General features: G+C 32.0%; 1 long non-coding RNA gene across 1 annotated transcript; it reads right to left on the reverse strand.

Moving 5' to 3' along the window:
- Positions 1–4,181: 4,181 nt before the first annotated feature.
- On the reverse strand, positions 4,182–6,624 carry LOC133037849 (uncharacterized). Its single transcript, XR_009687832.1, has 3 exons — positions 5,294–6,624; positions 5,008–5,073; positions 4,182–4,372 (listed from the first exon to the last, which is right to left on the reverse strand). It is a non-coding gene; the product is annotated as an uncharacterized LOC133037849 (long non-coding RNA).
- Positions 6,625–13,921: the final 7,297 nt, after the last annotated feature.

The raw sequence follows: 13,921 nt of genomic DNA on the forward strand, positions 1-13,921 counted from the left end.
CAGACAAAACCTTCTGCATACTTGAGGGATTACGAATGCAACTCCATTTTACAAGGCCAATCCTCTACACCTCATCCACTTAATAAGTTTATTAACTATGAAAAAGTATCTGCTACTCATCGAGCTTTTATTCTTGCTGTCACAGCTCTCTTTGAACCTCAGAATTACAAACAAGCCAGCCAGCACAAGGTGTGGAACCAAGCAATGCAAACCGAGTTATATGTTTTATTGAAAAATAAAACATGGACTTATGTCAAGCTTCCACCAAACAAGAGAGCTATAGGATGTAGATGGGTTTACAAGATAAAATATAACAGTGATGGGAGTGTTGAAAGGTGCAAAGCAAGATTAGTTGCACAAGGTTTTTCTCAACAAGAAGGTCTCGACTTCTTTGATACTTTCTCACCAGTAGCCAAGATGGTTACATTCAAGCTTATCCTTGCCATATCTGCAATCCAAAACTGGCACACCCTACAAATTGACATAAACAACACATTCCTAAACGGCGACTTAAACGAAGAAGTGTACATGGTTATTCCACCAGGTTTAACTCCCCCAAACACAGATGGTACTTGTGACAGTCAGTAGTCCCGTGATCCGTAAGGGGAAATACCGGGTAAGCTGTGCAATCCCACACCGCCTGGGGAAGGTCAAGTGGGATGATTCTGAGACTGTGTAGGTATGGGACTACACAGTTGAAGAGAGCTTAAATGGATTGATTGGTACTACCTATGTCAACAAGGTGCATCTTGTTTTTCGGTAGCCCATCTCGAAAGAACTCCACAGTTAAGCGTGCTTGGCCTGGAGCAATTTCAAGGATGGGTGACCTCCTGGGAAGTTTTCTCAGGATGCGTGTGAGTGAGGACAAAGCACGCTGGAAACACTTGTGTTGGTCTGTAGGGTCAGTCATCAATCCAGGAAGCAGCCAGAGTGGCGTACTCGTGTATAAGAGCCATTAGTCTGTGGGTGTAAGGGCCCAATGGAGGCTTGAAGCGGGGACGTTACAGTACTGCTGTTGGGTTTTGTGCCCTAAATAAAACCCATTACAATCTGATTAGTTATCAATTTAGAATTTTGAAGTGAATTATGATTACATGTATGTTACATGTTTATGGTTTAATATATACTTGATATATGCACAAAATCAGTTAAATCCAGAACATATAGTTATTCACAATTACAGTATTGTCAGTAAAGTGGAATGTGATTGTGATTATATGATTCAAAAGATTTGGTCCCTGTTCATCAGTGTTTTGGATTTACACTGATGTGATAATCAGCGATAAAGTATACTTACACTTGGAGTAAGTGTTATGTTCTTTCCAGAACATTGGCAAAGTATACTGGTTTCGAATGTATGGAGTATGCATTTGACTGGACCGATATTGAACTTGGTCAAAGATATTGTAAACTTACCGTTGTATCTTTCCAAGTCAATGTCAGAAGTTGATCTTAGATTAAGAGAATCTAAATCCTGATATGCTTAGGCTCAATCTCAGGAGTGCTATTCATGTTCTTTGATCTATTAGTTAAACCTACCTTTGGGTCAGGATAATACATATATTTTGGGAACATGATAGCATAACTGAGTGGGAGTGCTGAACATAAATATGGAAATCTATAGCTTCTACTGGTGTATAGAAGTAAAGTGATGATTCCTTTTGAGCTTAGTTAAATAGAAGTAAATGGATGAGCTCTTGTTTCAGTGACTATATATTAGATCACTAAAACATCATTTACACGTAACTAAGTGTTCAAAGGGGAAAAATACATTGAGGGGTAAAAACGGTAAATTGGTCCCATCTCGATGTAAATCATCTATATAGAGGATCTCTAAATCACACTAAGATTATAACAATGGTTAAATAAGACAGCATATTGATATCGTGAAACATATGATATGCTCTATATAAGTCTGAGAGTTCAATTCAAAGTTCTAAGAGTGGATTCAACGAGGAATTAATAAGTTAGGGATTTACTTGGTAAATCGGTTCAACTTATTGGAAGCTCAGCATATAGATCCATGGTCCCCATTCTAGTTGAGACTATACTGTTTGTAAGACTCTATAATTGATTTATGATTAATCAATTATAATTCTAAAAGTTAGACTATGTCTAATTTGTGAATTCTCACAGTTTAAGGATGAAATTGTAAATAAAAGGGTTTCTAGGTTTAATTATTAATTAAGAGACTTTGCATGTCTAAATTAATAATTATTTTAAATGGCAATATTATTTAATAATCTATTTTAGTTATTAAATAATTAGTTTTGGCATTTAAATGATTAGAATTGGAAAAATGGCATTTTTGGAGAAATAGAAATAAAATTGAGGAAACTGCAAAATCCATGTGAGGCCCATACACACCATGGTCGGCCACATGCTTGCATGTTTCCCAATTATTATTTTCAATTTAAATTTCCATATAATTGCTAATCAAAGCCTAGCCTAAATAGGAAAGTGGTGGATCACACTAAATAAGGCAGTTATTCAATTACACAGTAAAAGAGGAAACTGTTTATTTGGAAAGTTGTGCTCTTCCCTTTTCCTATTTATAGCCGCCCCTCTCTCTACTCTTGGCATGCTTTTACAAGCTTTTGCTTTGCATTGTGTCACACGAAATCAAGAGAGAAAAAAAAGAGAGAATTTCGAAATTCCTAGTGAGAGAGAAGTGCCCACACACATCACTCAGTACCTCATCATAGTTTGGAAGACTGTGAAGGATCACATCCAACTGAAGAACTTTCGGGCTCAGATCTTGATTGTACTCTGCTACAGACAGGAATCAAGGGTTAGAGATCTTAGTGGAAGGACACATTTAATTCCACTGCCATCACTGTAAGTTATTCTTAACTTTTATGTGTTTAGTTCATCGTTTTAGAAGTTCAATATTAGGTTGTTAAATCAACATACTTGTGAGTAGATCTAAGTTCCTGGTAAAATATATTTCCAACAACTGCCTCTAATCCCGTTTGCAAGCTGCATAAATCGATTTACGGTTTAAAACAATCTTCGCGACAATGGTATACCAAGCTTTCAGACGCTCTTCTCATGGAAGGCTTCCAACAATCTCAAGCCGATTATAATTTATTCACTAAAGGGACAGGAAATAGCTTCATTGCCCTATTGGTTTATGTCAACGACATCATCATAGCAGGCCCCAAAAATGCTCTATTGCACCAACTACAAGCTTCACTTCACAATCAATTCAAATTGAAGGCCCTGGGACCAGTAAAATATTTTCTTGGTTTCGAAATCGTACGATCATCTGAAGGCATTTTCTTATCTCAGAGAAAATATACTTTACTCCTTTTCACTGACACTGGTTTTATAGGTAGCAAACCTGCTAAAACTCCCATGGATCCAAGAACAAAACTTAATGACAGTGAAGGCACACCTCTAGATGACCCCTCTGCCTATCGTCAACTTGTTCGCCGTTTATTGTACCTCACATTGTCTAGGCCCGATATCACATATACTGTAAATGCCCTGAGCCAATTTATGTCAGCCCCTCGCACTCCTCACATGCAGGCTGTTCACCACTTACTTCGGTACCTCAAGAGGTGCCCTAGACAAGGCTTACTTTACAACTCTACTTCATCATTACACCTTCGGGGATTCCACTACAGCAATTATATGTATTAGGGGCGACAAAAGTCGCCTCTAAAACTATAGAAAATCGCTCCTAATGACTATTAGAGGCGACAAGTCGCCCCTAAAAGGTCGCCTCTAATAATTCGCGCCTAAAAGTACTATTAGGGGCGACAAAAATATCGCCTGTAATTAGGGGCGACATTGTCGCCCCTAAAAGTAATCAACAAATTTTTGAACTTTACTTTTTGGGGCGACAATGTCGCCCCTAATACTCCTAAAGTCGCCCCTAAAAAGGTGTGTCAGAAATCATTGTTTGACTTTTAGGGGCAACTATGTCGCCCCTAAAGGTTTTTACATTAAAAAAAATAAATTTTTGATAATATTAGAAATATTAATATTTAATTTATGAAAAATAACTATTATAATAAATAAAATAAAATATTAAATATATTTAATAAAGAACAATTAGAATAATATAATAGCATAAATTTTTATATGTAACGTAATATAAATTTGATAATGGTGATACAATAACATAAATGTTCAAATGTAACATAATATAAATTTGATAATCTAATACTATAGCATAAATACTAAAATAAAAAGGCATTAACTAGTACAAAAATACAAACAACATTACTAAAATAGTTTAAATACAAAAGAAAAAAAACATTAATAAAGTAGTTGTTGATAATGTTGTTGTAACATAGATATAAATCTTTGGATCTGACGTTCGGTGATTGAGCTTTCATAGACAATTCTGAACTTGGAGTTCACACTGCTACAGAAATCAGCAAATATTACTAATTTGGTAACTGAAAAAATGAGTAAACATATAATCTTTATCGTTTATTATAATTATATTTGGTGATAATACACTGAATCAAAGCACACCACATTAAATACCAAGCAAAATCAAACAATATTCATTACTAATTCATGTAAATTGGATTGAGAATAAAAGAAGCAAATTTGATACTGTAAGAATAATAAATATAATTTCAAAAAATAATTTGACTTACATAAAAAAAAAATATTCTTCCCAATTCACTGTAATTCAAACTCCTAATTGCAGCTACTAAATCCATAGAGCATCTTATAGAAACAAAAAAATCAAATGACAAAGCTACACTATGGAATGAAAACAAGGGTCTCGATCTAATGTTTAACCTAAAAGGATTATAATAAAATTTAGAAAGGAAAAACAAATACAAATACAACCAATTACCAAAACCACAAAATTTCTATATAATGCAAAACACTAAAGTTTAAATTACCTCATAAGCATATATCCTTTTTATTTATTTATTTTTTTTTAAAAAAAAGCTTATTATATTAGGCAAAAAAAAAAAAAAAGAAACAAAAAAGCAGAATCTCAAAAAAGAATCAAAGTCAAAATAAAAGATTAATGACCTTGGTTGCACCAGCTTTAGGACGCCGCCTGAGACGGAGACTTGGCTGCAATGGGTGCATTCCTTCCTAATGAAATTAATAAAAAAACAAATCAATCTTAACATATATATATATATATAAATGACAGAAATTTTTATACCAAAAAATTTATGGATGATAAAGTTTCCTTGACAAAATTCATATATACAGAGTCCCCTAACCCAAAAACAAGAAGAAAAAAAAAATTCCTATCCAGCCCCAAATCAGAAGAGTAAGAAAAAAAAAAGAAGAAAAATAACAATCTTACCTGATCCATCGAAGCCCTGACATTCGTGATCCCCAGCTCGATGTTCGTCCATCATCGTACTCCGTTGTGGGCTTGTTTGGGCGGCAGAGCAAAAGGAAACGAGAGAGAACGAAGTAAGGGAGGGAAGACTTGAAGTTTGGGCGGCGTTTCGAGGGGTTTTAGATTTGGTGGAGGACTTCGTTCAGGCCTTGGGAGGGGACGACGACCGGTGGTAAGAGACCACCATTGGTGGTAATAAAGAAATTTGAGAGAGAGAGAGATTTTTAGATTTTTTTAGGGTAACAAAGAATGGGGCTCGGGGAAGACGAAATGATTTTTAATGAAACAACTTTTTGGGGCGACAATTGTCGCCTCTAAAAGTCACCCTTAATAAGTAGAGTGTCAGAAGTCAAATTTTTAGGGGCGATTTTTGTCGCCCCTAATACTATAAGCGGGAAAAATCCCGCCCAAATCCACCAAACACATTTTAAAATTTTTAGGGGCGACTATTGTCGCCCTTAATAATTAAAAATCGTCTCTAAAATTATTAGGGGCGACTTTTGTCGCCCCTAATTATATACAAAGTCAAAAAAATAAAAAAAATATTTTCTTTAGGGGCGACAGCCTTTTGTCGCCCCTAATACCCATATTATTAGAGGCGACTTTTTGTCGCCCCTAATATAGTCGCTGCTAATACTTAAGCTTCTTGTAGTGTTCTCAGACTCGGACTGGGCTTCCTGACCTACAACATGTCGATCAACATCAGGTTTTTGCCTCTTCATAGGAGACTGTTTGATATCCTGGAAAACCAAGAAACAAACAACAATTTCTCGCAGTTCTGCTGAAACAGAGTACAGAGCACTCGCTGCTGCTAGCAGTGAAGTTACATGGGTCCAATACTTGCTTAACGACTTACAAATTCCTCAAAAGGCTCTTGCATTCATCTATTGTGATAATCAGTCCGCCATTCACATCGCCAACAACCCCACTTTTCACGAATGCACCAAACACATCGAATTAGACTGCCATTTCATACGCGAAAAGATAAAGGCCTCTGCAATTCAACTCATTCCTGTCAATACTACTCTCCAACTTCCAGATGCTTTCACTAAACCTCTTCCATCCACAATTCTTGCTTCTCATATCCATAAGATGTCTGTATATGACATATCCAGTCCATCTTAAGGGGGGAATATTAGAATTATAACAGAATTAGTCTAATGCCATCTTCTACTGATAGTTTGTTACTGACAGTTTGTTAGTTATAGTTTTTACCGTTATTTCAGTTAGTCTATTCTGTTACATTAGCTATCTTTTAGCTGATATGGTTTTTGTCTAAATGTCGGTTACTTCCTGTATATATATTGGTGTTCTTCTTCAATTGTAATCAAACAGATTGTATTTTCTCTTCATTTAGTAAATAAAGATTTTCTTTTTTCTCTCTTTCGTGTTATATACATATAAATATATATATATACAGATAGATGTGACTATTTAACAGAATTTTTGGTTTAACAGTGATGTTAGGTTTTCTACGTTAACTTTGACAGAATACCTCAATTACTTAAGAGAATATTTTTTAGTAATTTATAATATTGTTATATATATATTTAAAAATAAAAATTATGTAGATATTTTATATAAAAAAATTAATTTTATTATATATATATTTAATCATAAAAAAAGATATTTATATATAATCAAATCTATATCTTTATCTTTTATACATTAAAAGTAATTATCTAACGATATTTTTTTGTTTAACAGTTTTTTTCTTGGTCTAACGATTCTTTTGTAACAATTTCCTATTTTTTAGAAAAAGTAAACAAAACATTAATCGCTTCACTCACGTTTAAAAAAAAAAGAACAATTTGGTTTTCAATTGCCATTCCAAATTAAGGGCATTTGAAATCTTAAAATGCTTTGTTTTAGAAACTATGCCCACGATTTGGTTTCCAGTCTCAAATCTCACTAATGCCTGTAGATTTAAGAAGAATGATTTGATTTCAATCACCGTATTCACTATGCCCTTGATTTTGTTCTCAATGGCCATTCCCAATCAAGCCATCAAAAATCTCACTGCCTCCTGGTTTTAGAAGCTATGCCTTAATCTCAGTAGGAATCTTCTCCAGGTTATTATCTTACAAAATTGAAAGCTCGCATTTTTTCTTGTGATTGCTGCATCATTAGACTTTCTTTAACTTTGTAGTTTCGAAATAGTCTGTTGCAGTTCAGCTAAGTTTGACATTTTGGCACACAAAAAATTATCATGAAGCCTCCATTTTTAAATCTCACAAAGTACATTCTTACTGTTCAAGTCATGCTAATACTAAAATATTTTTTCTTGTTATTTTGTGCTTATGTTTTTTTGTAACTATGATTATTATGATAAATAGTTGTTTGGATTTCCGTAATTTAGACTTTTGCTGAACATTAGGTTATTTTGTATTATTTTAGATGTGATTTCTATCCCAAAAACCAACGAGAACGTTCTTTACGATACCAAGGGTCGGTTTCGCCTTCACTCACTCAAGAATCATGAGATTGGTTTCTGCAAATTGAATGAGTTCCATACATTAGATATTTTCTTGATTTAGATTTTAAGCTTGTATCTCTTTTACTGTTCTGCGAACATACACTGATGTTATCACATTAAACAAGTAATAAAATTAAATCTGTTTCTTTATTGATAATTGAATAGAAAAGATTACATTCAAATATATTTTTATTTAAGGCACAAAGCCAAACATATTATTACTAACAACAATATAAATTAAGAAAATCACTATAGTAATGAATCTAAGGGAATTGCTATGTATATAATATTTTTTATTATTTTTTTTTTTTATACAAGTTGTTTTCATTTTGAGGTTATGCTGTTTCTATTTCATGGTTATGCTGTTTTCATTTTATAAAAGTTATTTCCATTTTGAGGTTATGATGTTTCTATTTGTATAAATGAATAAAAAATGAGTTATAAAAGTATAAATGTGAAAGCACCATAATATTATCCCATATTTTTTCATTAATAATTACTTATCATGTTAGAAAAATAATTTCTTTTTTATTAAAATGATTGGGTTGTAGGCAGTGTTTGGGGCTGGTTGGTGTGGCCTTCGGTTTCTAGTTGTATTCGTTGGTTGATTAATGAATTTTTTTTTTGATAAAAAAATAGGTAAATAGTGGCATAAGTACCCAAAGTTTTAAGTTTGTAAGTGGCATAATCCCAATATTTATTTTTAGGAGTAATTTGTGGCAAAACCCCCCAATTATCAATTTACTTTCAAAAAACCATCCAACCTATATTTTGGTGGGAAAATCCTCCAAAGTACTGTTCCATTTAAATTTTTAAGTTGTCGTCTGTCCAGCCTCGTTAAGTCTTAATTTTTCCCACGTGGCAATGACAGGTCACTAAAAAATTATCCTACGTGACCATATTATTTTAAAAAATAAAAATTAAAATGAGAAATTAAAATAAAAATAAAAACTTTAAGAGTAATTTGCGGCAAAATCCCTCCAACTATCAATTTTACTTGCAAAAAAATATCCAACCTTAAAGTGTTTTGGATTATTTTTTGCAAGTAAATTGATAGTTGTTGAGGTTTTGCCGCAAATAACTCTATATATTTTGAAAAATAAAATTAAAAACTTCATAAAAATAGTACAATTACTTAAAAAAATATGAATAATTATAAATTATACTTAAACCGTGATTTTGAACCAAACCAAACCGTTCTTAAGGGTTTGATTTGGTTTGAGAAATTTATTGGTCTCGTTTGGTTTTTAATATTCAAAAAACCGTTATACTGGTTTGGTTCAAAAACTATAAAAATCGAGACTAAATCAATTCATGAACACCCCATCGTTACTCATGTTAATGCTCTGTGAGGTGAAAGTTAGAATTTTATCAATTTTGCGTAAAAAATAAAATAAAAAGACTTGGAATTGTTTGAGCAATTGTAAATTTACAACACAATTAATTTTACAGATTCTACAAGTTGTATAGATTATAAAGGTCGTAATGGTGCTGTTAAGCTGTAAATTTGAGTATATGCAATACGATGATTTTGATTTCTCAAAATAATAAAATAATAATAATAATAAAGTATTGAGCACTGCACTAAACTTCAACTATAAAGACATCATGTGTGTATATATATTTTAGAGTAATTTGCGGCAAAAACCCCCAACTATCAATTTACTTGCAAAAAATTATCCAAAAAACTTTAAGGTTGGATGGTATTTTGCAAGTAAATTGATAGTTGAGGGGGTTTTGCCGCAAATTACTTTTAAAGATTTTATTTTTATTTTAATTACCTATTTTAATTTTTATTTTGTAAAATATGGCCACATAGGATAATTTTTTAGTGACCTGTCATTGCCACGTGGGCAAAATTAGGACTTAACGAGGCTGGACAGACGACACCTTAAAAATGTAAACAGAACAGTACTTTGGAGGGTTTTCCCACCAAAATATGAGGTTGGATGGTTTTTTTGCAAGTAAATTGATAGTGGGGGGGGGGGGGGGGTTTGCCGCAAATTACTCTATTTATAGCGGCATAAGTACCCAATGTTTATAAAACTGTAATTTTTCTCAAATTTTATCAGCACAAACACTGATATTTTCTTAAACAGACTACATATAAAGTCCAAATTCTAGATGCATTAGGTCTAGACAGAAAAATGTATTATCAGTTGCTTCCAAATTTTCTCTTAATAAATTCAAAACAGAGTCTGTACTGACAAAACTAGAGAAAAATTACAGTTTTACAAAGATTGGGTACTTATGCCGTTAAAAATAAACATTGGGTTTATATGCCGCTTACAAACTTAAAACTTTGGGTACTTATGCCGCTATTTACCCAGAAAAAATTATTTATCATGAGAATCGGCTAAGTAGTACTCTGTTTTTCTTCAACGTAAGAGCATCTCTAACTTATACTTTAAATTTAGTGTCAAAAATTATTTCCACTCGAATCAAAATATCAAAATTTGAATTTTAATGTGTGTAATTTGAATTTTAATGTGTGTTTAAATTTATAATTATATTTTTATTTGTAATATTTTTTTAAAACAAAATATATACAAAAATGTTATAATTTTTTTACTTAAATCCTAAATGAAAATAATAATAATTTATGGTATTCACATTTAAATTTACACATTACATTAAAGAGTGCTTCTACAATGCACTCCTCTAAAATGGGTGCATTGGTGCATCTTTATCTATTTCAGCATATAGAATTTTTTTTAGTATAATTTCTTTTTATAGTCATGTATGTAATAGCTGTTGAAGATATTTTATAAATTTCGAGAAATTTAGAATAATTTATAATATAGAATGCAATGTTCAAACAACCTATTTCACACGTGTATAAAACATGCATGCAACAGACAGTGTGAACCTAATTTGAGGCGTCTTAAATTTTTTTGAATTTCTCAAAATTTTACTGGATGTCTTAAATAACTATAATGTACACGACCATAAAAAAAATTAGACTGAATAAATTTCTCGAATGCTGAAACAAATAGAGATACATCACTGCACCACTTTCAGAGAATTGCATTGTAGAATTCACTAAATTAAATTTTTTATTTTATAAATACAATTAATAATATAAACATATATAAATATTAATTAAAAAATCCAAAATGGATGTGTGTGTTACAATGCACAACTTAGTGTGCTTTTATTTATGCAGGCGCATTGGCGTTGCTCTAAGAACAAAGATCCACACAAAATTAATGATTTTTTATCTCACTGCTACTTGTACAACAAATAATCAATCTATAGATGACTTACAAGATTTTTGACAGATCACCACACGGGTAATTTTTTTTTTAATTTTATTATTAAAACTAATAGCAATGATTAATTCTTCATTCTAATTTCATTTTGTACGTAGACCCTAACACATGTCCACGGGCATGCATCATTGCATCATGGTGGGAATCAAGTTTAAAAAGTAGTGTAAAAAGTAGAACGTTTAGATAAAAGTGTGCTAGTTTTTCTTTGGGCTGGCGATCGAAAATCTGGATCATAATGCGCGTGAAGGTCGGCTTTTGTAGCTGGTCATCTTAAGATGGAATCATAAGTGTAATTTTGACTTTGGAAATGGAAAGAATAATGGAATTTACATATCGCTCTCTTGTCGGTCAGAAATCGATGCATGTGGTGTGGGCGCGCGCTTTGCCATGTAAAAAATTGCGGCACCTTACCTCTATTTACTCCACGTATATTTTATACATCACGTTACGTAACTAAACTTTTATTTGAAATTTTTATTTAACACCAAAAAACTTTTATTCGAAATTAATGTTCTACAAATATCTAATTATAGCATGGAGAGTGTTCAATCCAATTTTTTCCCCAATATTGGTGGGATTTAAATAATATAATGTGAAACTATATTTTTGATTACATTTTTAATTAGTATTATTATATAAATACTCTAAATTAATATGTAAATAATGTCTATTTTATATAAAACTAGTAAATAAACCGCGCTTCACGTGCGGTTGTAGAATTTTTTTAATAATATGATTAATTATTTTACTAAACTTTTATTATTTTGCTCTTAGTAACACAAAATATATTTTGTAAAATCTTAATTATTTTAAATATTTTGAACTCAATAAATAATAATTTTTAATAATTTAATTTAATATAGAAATATCATTAATTAATAACATTCAAAGATGTTATCATCATTGTATTTTGCTTATAATTATCGTTATTCTCACTTGTAATTGAAATTATTCTCAAAATTGTTGTCATCACTGTTATACTCGAAATTTGGCTGGAGGACACGTGTCAAGGTAAAGGAAATGTGAATTGGTGCAATATCTTTTTATGGAATAACTCATTAATTGTTAGGTTTTATGCCCTAAATAAAACTCAATTTCAATGTAATCTATTTTATTCAACATCAATAAAGAAACAGAAGTATTTTTCATTCATTTGTGTATGTTTTGGTTCACTTTATCAATTGCTTGTCTATTTGATTTATAAATTCATCTTAAACCCTTTTCACATACTTGATCATGTTTATTGTGCTGTCATCACATTGGAAAGTAAACATGACTATGTATACAAAGTTTCCTAGATTTATCAGACACAGGGTTTTACTGATATGATAATCTACAACAAGAGTTTACTTGTATTTGGAGAAATACTATGTTCTTTCCAGAACATTGGTTAAAGTAAAGCTTAGGTTGGATGCATGGAGTATGCATCCGAAGGGACCGATATTGAACTTTGACTTAGATTTAATTAAACTTACCGTAAAATCTATTCAAGTCAATATCTCCAAGTTGATCCTAGATCAAATGATCTTAATCCTGTTATGATTAGGCTCAATCTCAAGAGGCTATTCGTGTTCTTTGATTTGTTAGTTAAGCCTACTTTTAGGTCAGGGTGATACGTACATTTTGGGAACACGGTAGTGCAATTGAGTGGGAGCGCTAGCATAAACATGGAATCTATAGCTTCTATCTGGCGAATAGTAAGCAAAGGATGATCTCCTTCGAGCTTGACCAAACGAAAATAAATGGTGGAGATCTCATTTCACATCAGCTGAAATATCATTTATACGGGGTCAAGTATTTTAAGGATAAAATACATAGTAGGGTATTACGGTAATCTAATCCCTTTACAGTGTAGATCATTCATATAGATGATCATTGATCAAATTAGGATTATAACAATGGATAACTAATGATGTGTCTATATGGTGGAACATATAGAGCATTCTATATACTGAGAGTGCAATTCTAAGTTCTATGCGTGGATTCAACGAAGAATTAATAAGTTAGTGAATTTTAGTGCTAAATTCTTTATCTACTTATTGGAAGCTCGATTATATAGACCCATGGTCCCCGCACTAGTTGAGATAATATTGTTTGTAAGACTCATGTAATTGGTTTTGATTAATCAATTATAATTCACAAATTAGACTATGTCTATTTGTAAAATTTTCACTAAGTAAGGGCGAAATTGTAAAGAAAGAGTTAATAGGGGTATATTTGTTAATTATGATACTTTGTATGGTTCAATTAATAAATATGATAAATGACAATATTATTTAATAATTATTTATAGTTATTAAATAGTTAGAATTGGCATTTAAATGGTTGAATTAGGAAATTGGCATTTTTGAGAAAATCAGATACAAAAGTGTTAAAATTGCAAAATTGCAAAAAGCAAGGCCCAATCCACTAAGCCATGGTCGGCCACCTTTGTAGGCTTTTTAAGTTGATATTTTCATTATTTTAATGCCAAATAATTCAAACCTAACCCTAGTGGAATGCTATAAATAGATAGTGAAGGCTTCAGGAAAATTACACTTTCTGAATCAGAAAAGAAAAACCTGAGCCTTCTCTCTCTTCCTTAGCCGCCACTCTCTCTCTCTCTTCTTCCTTCATATTTCGAACTTACCCTAGTGATTAGAGTAGTGCCCACACACAGCAAGCAATACCTCAATCATAATGAGGAAGATCGTGAAGAAAGATCATCAGCAAAGGAGATTCAGCATCAAGGATTCAGAGAAAGAGATCCAGGTTCAGATCTTGATAATACTCTGCTACAGAAAGGATACAAGGGTTAGAGATCTGAACGGAAGGAGTCATTTAATTCCGCTGCACCCAATG

Source organism: Cannabis sativa, chromosome 5 (genome assembly GCF_029168945.1).
Source record: "Cannabis sativa cultivar Pink pepper isolate KNU-18-1 chromosome 5, ASM2916894v1, whole genome shotgun sequence".
Lineage (NCBI taxonomy): Eukaryota > Viridiplantae > Streptophyta > Magnoliopsida > Rosales > Cannabaceae > Cannabis > Cannabis sativa.